We start from the raw sequence: 9,103 nt of genomic DNA on the forward strand, positions 1-9,103 counted from the left end.
TAATAGAATGATATAAAAATAAATCACTACTGCAAAATATCAGTTGGAAAATGATTACTCTTCTAAATTTGGCTTGTAACTAGTTTTCTTAATCAAAAGAGTTTGAGTTAGAGAAATCAGGCAGTGAGTACCCCTGAAAAAAATCTTCCCATGATATAAATAAAATGCTTTATGTATCTAATCTATAAATTGAGATCTGGGACAAATGCACCATGACTATGCATTGCCATTCTCTTAATAACTATGCATGGCCATTCTCTTAATAAAGAGTCTCTGTTGCATCACTCTAACAATAAGTATGACCTCAGATTTAATATAAATTTAGTGCTTCAACCATGCACCAGTGAAGACCTGGCTTTTTATATGACCAACTACAATTGTCTTATAAGAACAGAGTGTCCTGGGTGGCCTTAGCGAGTGGGCAGGTGCCAGCATGGCAGATGGCCTCAGAGAAGACAACATGGAACATATCACAAAGGGGGGAAATTTGGAAAGACTTAAACTCAGTAATAAAATTAAAGAAATGTACAAAGATATTTCAATTAACATCTTGAAAAGGAATCAGGAACAATATACAGAGCTTCAAAGGCACAGAGCAAAGTAAACTCTCTGTGGTTGTGATCATTGTCTCTACCTTATTGTAGTGACAAAGCAGTGCTATTGTTACCCCAGACAAAGGGGAAATGACATCCTATTCTCTAGCCAACTGGATGGAAGACAAACTCAAAGGTAAAGAATAGATGATGAGATTTTAAGAAAAGAGAGCATCTAGTCCCTAAATCCTGCTGTAAGGAAGCAGAGAGGATGAAGATGGGAGGATCTAAGCCAGTCCAGAGGGGACCCTGAGGTGAAGTTTCCCCATCAGGCATCACCCCACTGCCTCCATCCAGCCAGGTAACCCAACCACCTGAAATACCATTCTCATATTTATTTGGTGATCCAGAGAAGAGATTTCCTCTAGTATTTTTTTTTTTTGCTATATTCTCTTTAATAATACATACAGAAGGATTACTCAATACATTTTAAATACATAAAATGCACCAATTTAAATGTACATGTTTTTAAATAGATGTATATCAATATACATAAGTAAAACTATCACCCACATCAAGATCTGGAACATATCTTTTATATATTAATGTCATATTATTTACCATATAGTTTGTTAAGTGTTACATCCTATATTGTATGTTTTACATAAAATGTCTTATGCATTTTGTTTAATAAAAATGTTGCTATTTCTATGATTTATAGTTTCCATTATCTTTAAACTCTCTGATCCTTTGTTTTATACAAATGTGTCTCAGGTTAGAGATTGATTTTTGACCCAATTTCAATTGTAATAGGGCTATTTAACCAGTTGATAGGTCATCTGTACCGTCAGTCTACTTTTTGCTAATTTTAATGTCTTTTTGCTATTTTTCTTTTGCTATGTTTTTTTTTACCACTTCTTTTCCAAACATTGGAATGTATATATTCTAATTTGGTAGTTAACACTTATTTCTATGTCAAATTTACTTAGATGAATTATATGATGCAGTAACTACTGTTTTTCCCCATGCATCATGTACAGAAAATGAGGATGTATCCACCCCCTCCCAAACCAGTGATTTGGAAGTTTCTTTACAGTATCATTAGTAACATTATGGACAAACTTGTTATTTTTTTCCTGCTATACTTAAAAATAAGGGAAATAAAACTGTACTGTTTTCCAATTTTGTCAGATTTGACATTTAGAATGTTGTTATTTGACAAATCTACAGTGACAAAGCCCTTTTACTTGGGTTTAGCTTAAGAACATGCATATTTGTATCTACAATACTACATGCTAAAAATAAAACAGTATTTGTCCAATTATTGAACATGTGGTATGCCCTTCCAGTTTAAATGTAAACTGAAATTTTATACCCAGCTTATGTTTCTATTTTTGTATTTAGTTTTAATGCCGTATACGTAACAATTTAAACTTAATGCTCCTTAACTAGTTTTAATGTATACCATTAATTCTTTCATACAATTGCCTCCCTATTCTTATTTTAATTCAGGTTCTCTGTTAGCTGCAGCAAAATCCTTCAGCAAAATTTTCAGGGAAGTTTCTTGGTTGATATACTTTCCTAACCCCTGTATATCTAAGAATGTCTTCCAGTTTCCTTTGTAAAGAAATGATAACTTGGCAGAGTATGTAATTGTTGGCTCAAAATTATTTTCCCTTAACACTCTAGATATTTTTCCACTGTCTTCTGGCATTTAGAATTGCAGGAGAAAAATCTGAGTTCAGCCTGACTTTTGCCCCTTTGTAAGTAACCTGCTTTCTCTGACTGGATGCTTGTAAAATGTTTTGTCTTTGAAATTCAAAAACATCACCAGGATATGTCTATATGTTGCTTTCTTTTCATTAAGTTTTAAAGGTATCCTGTGAGCCTTTTCCATTTGTAGATCTAGTTCGTTCTTCTATTCTGGAAAATTTTCTTCAATTAGATCCTTAATTATTGTTTCAGCTCCACTTGCTCTGTCCTCAGTTGCAGGTATTCCTATTATGCATAGATTGTATCTCCTGGACCGGCCCTCTAGGTCTCTCTTTTTCTCCTCTTATCTTAATTTCTTTTCCCCTTTTCTCTGTATTCTGTGACAATTTGTCATTCTGCACTTACTTCAGAAATTCGATTTTGTGGCCAATCCAGCATGTGCCCTTCTGTTAACTCTCTCAACTTCCTGGTATTTTCCAAGCGCTCTAATATTACCCTCTTTATCATTGTGCATAGGTGTTTAAGCTCCTGTATTATATGATTCTCAATCCTTCTTATATCTTGTTTCCATCTCTATATCCATTTCAAGAGGAGGCATTTTCTCGATTACTTAGTGCTGTTCCTTTCTTCTGAGGGACGGTATTACGACCTTTTCAGTTGCTTTTCTTAAAAACAGGGACCAAAATCAAAGATTAAAGGAGGTCCTCTGAAGCACGGAATAAAATAGATGTTGAAAACTATTCCCATTATGTCATCTCTGTGCACCTCACGTCAGGGCCAAGAGCCTAGTGCCTAACTTTATGGCTGACTGGGCTCTAGCCGCCTCTAGTATTCTTCAAAGGTATAGCAAGAAAGATATTCATTGACAACCCCTGCCTTGTCAATGCACTGACAGATTGGTTCACAGGGCTACTGTGTTTGCAATTGGAGACATGAGAATCCATAATGAGTAGAGAGCTCTGGGCCCCAGGTACTATCAGAGTCCAAAGTAGAGCTCACAGAGGAGAAGGCAGAATAAAGGAAAAGCAAACTTCATTTTCCTACTAAGAAATGATTTTCCACTAATTGAAAAGCAATAGAATGCTATCAATAAAAACGGTTTTTGTGCTACCCTTGGACTCAGAGTATTGATGACCAACAATACAAAGGTTATTTCCTTCATGCAGTGGATGATACCTGCCTGCCCTTGCAGGTATTAAGGGGTATGAGGCTGAGAGTCCTGGTGCAGAAGATGGAGTCATGTGTTTTGGGCAAAGCATTTTGGCTATCTAATGTTAAGAATTGTGAAGGGTTGAGAATGCCTTGATGAAAGCTCATAAAATGTACAAACAGAGTTGCTGTGTATTTCTACAAGGAGGATGTGAACTTACTCTTCATCCTCTAGAGTCACATTTTGGCTATAGGCTGCTGAGATTCAGACAGTTGACAGATATTGTGTGCCCCATGGCCTCCCCTAGAACTTTCCCCAATGTGACTGTTTCTGGACCAAACTGAAGGTCGGGCTGCTATTTCTCATGGTCCAATAGCAAGTTGCAGATGAACGGGGGAGGAAGAGAGTTTTTATTTCTGTAACCGGTTACAGGCAGAAGGCCTGGAAATTATCACCAGACCAACTCAAAATTACAAAGTTTTTCAGAGCTTATATACCTTCTAAGGTATATGTCTACATGTAAGTGTGCATTCATCTAAAGACATGAGTGATTAACTTCTTTTAATTTATAACTAAGATATGAGTCCTGAAGACCTTCTTCTGGAGCCTCATGAAGTTTCCTTAATTTAAATGGGTCTCTAGGTGCTGGGGTGATCACCGTTATCTTGTCTCCTGTTAAACCACTGAGGTTTGCGGAGTTCCTTCAGACCTCCAATAAACTTGTTTGTGGAGGCCTGGGGAGTTTCTTCAGAGCCCCAGTAAAACTTATATAATTCTAATTTGTACCGTTAAGAACTCCTTCATTATTTGATCATGCTTTAAGGCCTAAGAAAGGCCTAGGCAAAACTCTGGATGGGCTGTTGTTACATTCCAGCCTTTGTATAAGGGCATTGGTTTTTTTCAGCTTTTAATATTCAACTTAATCACTCATTGAATACTGAAACAATTGTGATGGAGGCCTGCATTAATGAAACCTGCCTGCCACAGTCCCCACTGTCAATTTGTGCATAATTTCTATCATGCTAGTATATTTATGTATCATGAGAATTGTAGGGATATGGGGCATTGTAATATTTGTAGCTACTTCCTGCTGAGTGAGTGTCATTTTTATGGGACACTGAATGCAGCATTGGAATAGGGGAGGTCTATTTGTTCCCAGTAGCACTCTTTGTTTCAGGGGCTTAGAGGCAGCACCTGCTGAAACATTTAGTCTTCAGTTCACAGGGCTTTAAGAAAGCACAACTCAGGTTTCAGTGATTTCCAGTTAGGAAAAATGGGGAAAAAGGAAAAGAAAAAGAAAAAAAATGGAAAACATTGCTTTGGAGAGTTGTACCCAGAAAAATTAGAATTTAATCCAAACTGTAGAAAATAATAAAAACTGAAAAACATTAGGCAAGACTGGAATTTAACAATAGGTGTACTATAATTTTGAAACATAATTTTCCTCTCTCCAGTTTTCCATTTTTATTAAATGACAAATTATGGTAGGACTGGTTTGCTTTATTATACTTAGCCAGATTATTAGTATAAAGTCCATCAGGAATAATTATTTTTCACATAGGCCTTTTAAATTGGCTTTGATGAAACTTTGTTCATAGAAGGCATCTGAGATAAGACCTTTTAAAGACAAGCCCAGCTATGGATTTGTACCATTAAATACCTATGCGTTTGGTGAATTCCTCTCCTCTTGAGGTTCCAAGATAACTTGGGGTTCCTGGTCTGCAAGAAAGTGACATTCTTTACTTATCACAGGTCAGAAACCCTGTACAGGGACTGTGTACACAAAATATGAGGCCAGTTTTCCAAGGGCTTTATTGACTCCATAAGTCAAGTTTGATTCCTTAAAGGAAAGCATGCCATTCCAATCAAAGACGTGGTAAAAAAAAAAAAAAAAAAAACAGTATTTTCAATTGTGTTCTGTTACAAAAGAAAACACATTTTATTGCACTTGTGCAAATGACTATATTGCCGTAACTTAAGAATACTCACAGATAGTTTCCAAATTCTGGAGAAAATCAGGTAGAGAAACAAGTATGCTCCAAATGTTGTTCATGAGAGTATGCTAAATTGTGCAAAGTTGTCAACAGCTCAAAAGAAAAGTTTCTTTGTGTTTGAAAAGCAAACAAAAGATTAGCAATACTTTAAGCAAAATGTCAAAAAGATCACTCCAGTTTCCTTTTAGCTCAGTTCATCCAGTTCATTCCTGTCCTGCTTGATATTAATGAACATTTTTGCTCTTCACAAGTCCTGAATGTTTTTCCTCTATTCTGATGTCACAATGTCCAAAATTATCAGAAACTGCATTACCCCTGTTAGAGCTTTATAGCTGATTATAAAACCACCTTCTAAAGAGTACTGAAACAAGACAACAATTGTTTATGGGTGACAAAAAGTTTTAGGGTAGCCATAGTTAAAGACACAATTGACAAGGAAACCTGTTATCTCTGCAGCACACAATAATTTTAACATAACAATTATAATTATCACTAATAACGTACACTAAGATCAGAATTATAGGAGTTTCCCATAACTTTGGAACACATACAAATAACATATTTATACAAATATAGCCCAAAGAAAGCCAAACTTCCTTTTATATTTGACAATGTTTCCTGTATAATTTTCATACCAAATAAGCCAAATTTCACCTTTATGTTAGTGTACTATTAATGTTAAACCCAATTCTCAATAAATCCTTATAGACGTATTTACACAATTTTAATGTTCGACCATAAGGTAAGATTTGTATAGACTTTTTACAGCCCTTTACAATTTTTGTTAAAGAGCTGGTTAGTGCTCTCAGAGAAACCCATTGTGCTTTTATTTTAATGCTCAATTTATAGAAAAACTGGATGATACCCTTTAACTTTAGCCAATATGTTTACACACAGAATTTCCTTTACAATTAACCTTCCACAACTTGCGTACACCTTTTTTTTATTTTATCCAACTTAAAACAACCTTTTAATCTTTAATCTAGGCAAAAATCCATATTCTCATGCCTCTTTATGATCTTTTTACCAAAACTATATTTTACTTTCCTTATACACCTTGCGTGTAAACTGTTTCTTTAATAGTCATAAATACACACTACACTGTTAACTCTTAGCCACCTTTACTTTTGATGAAAACCTTGGTATTTATGGGATTTCAATTATGTACTAGGGGTGGAGCCTGGGACCTAGACAAAAGTACAGATAAGGTCTGACTTATTACAGCATCTAGCTCCATGTGTCCCAGACCTTACCTAGCTGAAAGCAGGCAACTTGTACAGCTAAGAGTCATAGTAGCATTTCATAAGGCATTTAGGAGGCCTAACCACCTTTAAATTGTACAATATTTCTTGCATAAATTCCCTTTCATAAACCCTTTCACAACTTACACAGTCTTTGACATGACTTGACTTTCTGACTTGTCCTAAACATCCCTCTCTTTAAGGAACCAGTTATTTTACTTTAGGAGAAGAATTTACCATACAAGATCTCTTTTTATATACATTCTCTTTTCTTTAATGACTTTTTGCATAGCTAAGAGGCTTGGCTAATTTAACATGTCCCCAGGCCTTATCTAGAATTTAACACTGCAAAATAAAGGGAACAATTTTTAAGTCAAAGAAGCAGTTTATGACCTAAAGCACTTAGCAAATCTAATATTTGACCTGGATAATTTAGACCAAATGTTTACATTTTTTAAGTTGTTTTTATTTTACCAATAATCTTTAAAACTGTCTTTATTTTTATTACTTTCTTTATATCTGTTTTATGTCCTGGTTTCTTTTACCTTGTTTTATATAGAACCTTTAAATAAGCTTTGAATTAGACAAAAATTAGTTACTCTTTAAAAAGGACACAATTTTTAGAAAGAATGTTTCCTACAATATATTTTTATTGGAAAATACACACATAATGAAATATATGTTGTTTAATATAACCTTAGATTCTAAATTATGACAAGTTTCTTTATGAGCATTTATCTCATTACACTTATTTAATTATTTATTTTAACCATTTACCTAGAATATTTATGAAAACGGATAGTCATCATTCAAAATTCTGAAACCGCCATTGCAAAACTATAATCGAGACAGTGAAAATGATCTGACCTAACTGACTCCATCTTGCTTCTAACTTCCAAGCTATTCCTGTTTATTAACTTAGTTTGTGGTTTAGCTTAGAAACAAAGATGATAACAGTCTTTTCCCAGGACAAACTTTCTTTATGTCTGTGTACTAGACTGTCTAAGGCCACAAAATTAGAAGTTAGGGTATTTCAAGATATAGCTATCTTCATTAAGCCAATATTAATGTTTCATTTATTAAAAATTACACAAGCAAAGATTATTCTGTTTTGGGCTAAGTTATAGTTTTGTAGCCTCTATGTCACATTTTGACACCTTATAATATTTGGCAGACATAAGTATGAAATTGCTTGATCAATGAATGCAAACAAAAACATATGCTGGCAACCCTTAAGACATTCTAATATTACTTTACCAATAACATTTTTTGTTTGTTTTTGTTGGTTTGTTTTTGATTTTTGAGATGAAGTCTCATTCTGTAGCCCAGGCTGGAGTGCAGTGGCATGATCTTGTCTCACTGCAACCTCCACCTCCCGGGTTCATGCCATTCTCCTGCCTCAGCCTCCTGAGTAGCTGGGACTACAGGCGTCTGCCACCACACCCAGCTAATTTTTTGTATTTGTAGTAGAGACGGGGTTTCACCGTGTTAGTCAGGATGGTCTCGATCTCCTGACCTCGTGATCCACCCGCCTTGGTCTCCCAAAGTGCTGGGATTACAGGCCTGAGCCACCATGCCCGGCCTTTACCAATAAATTTTAAAGCTAGCTTATTTATTAAAGATTTTAGTTAAGCTACATAAACTTCAAAAACATTTGACTAGTCTTTTATTTTTCTCTGTTAAAGTATTTAAGTGCTTTTATTTTTTTGAGCCAATTAATTAGAACTCATATTTTTCAGTAGTGAAACATGGTGTACACAAGACATAAATATACAGATGTATTAGGCAATCCAATAGAAGTACATTTTATAGAATCATAAGACCTTTTTCCTTTTCTTTTTTTTAGACAGAGTCTCACTGTGTCGCCCAGGCTGGAGTGCAGTGGCACTTTTTCCTACTTATTTATTTATTTATTTATTTATTTATTATTATTATACTTTAGGTTTTAGGGTACATGTGCACAATGTGCAGGTTAGTTACATATGTAGACATGTGCCATGCTGCTGTGCTGCACCCACTAACTCGTCATCTAGCATTAGCTATATCTCCCATTGCTGTCCCTCCCTCTTCCCCTCCCCCTAGCCCACAACAGTCCCCAGAGTGTGATGTTCCCCTTCCTGTGTCCATGTGTTCTCATTGCTCAGTTCCCACCTATGAGTGAGAATATGTGGTGTTTGGTTTTTTTTTCTTGCCCAAAAAAGAGCCCGCATCGCCAAGTCAATCCTAAGCCAAAAGAACAAGGCTGGAGGCATCACACTAACTGACTTCAAACTATACTACAAGGCTACAGTAACCAAAACAGCATGGTACTGGTACCAAAACAGAGATATAGATCAATGGAACAATACAGAGCCCTCAGAAATAATGCCGCATATCTACAACTATCTGATCTTTCACAAACCTGAGAAAAACAAGCAATGGGGAAAGGATTCCCTGTTTAATAAATGGTGCTGGGAAAACTGGCTAGCCATA

This window comes from Pongo abelii, chromosome 12 (genome assembly GCF_028885655.2).
Source record: "Pongo abelii isolate AG06213 chromosome 12, NHGRI_mPonAbe1-v2.0_pri, whole genome shotgun sequence".
NCBI lineage: Eukaryota > Metazoa > Chordata > Mammalia > Primates > Hominidae > Pongo > Pongo abelii.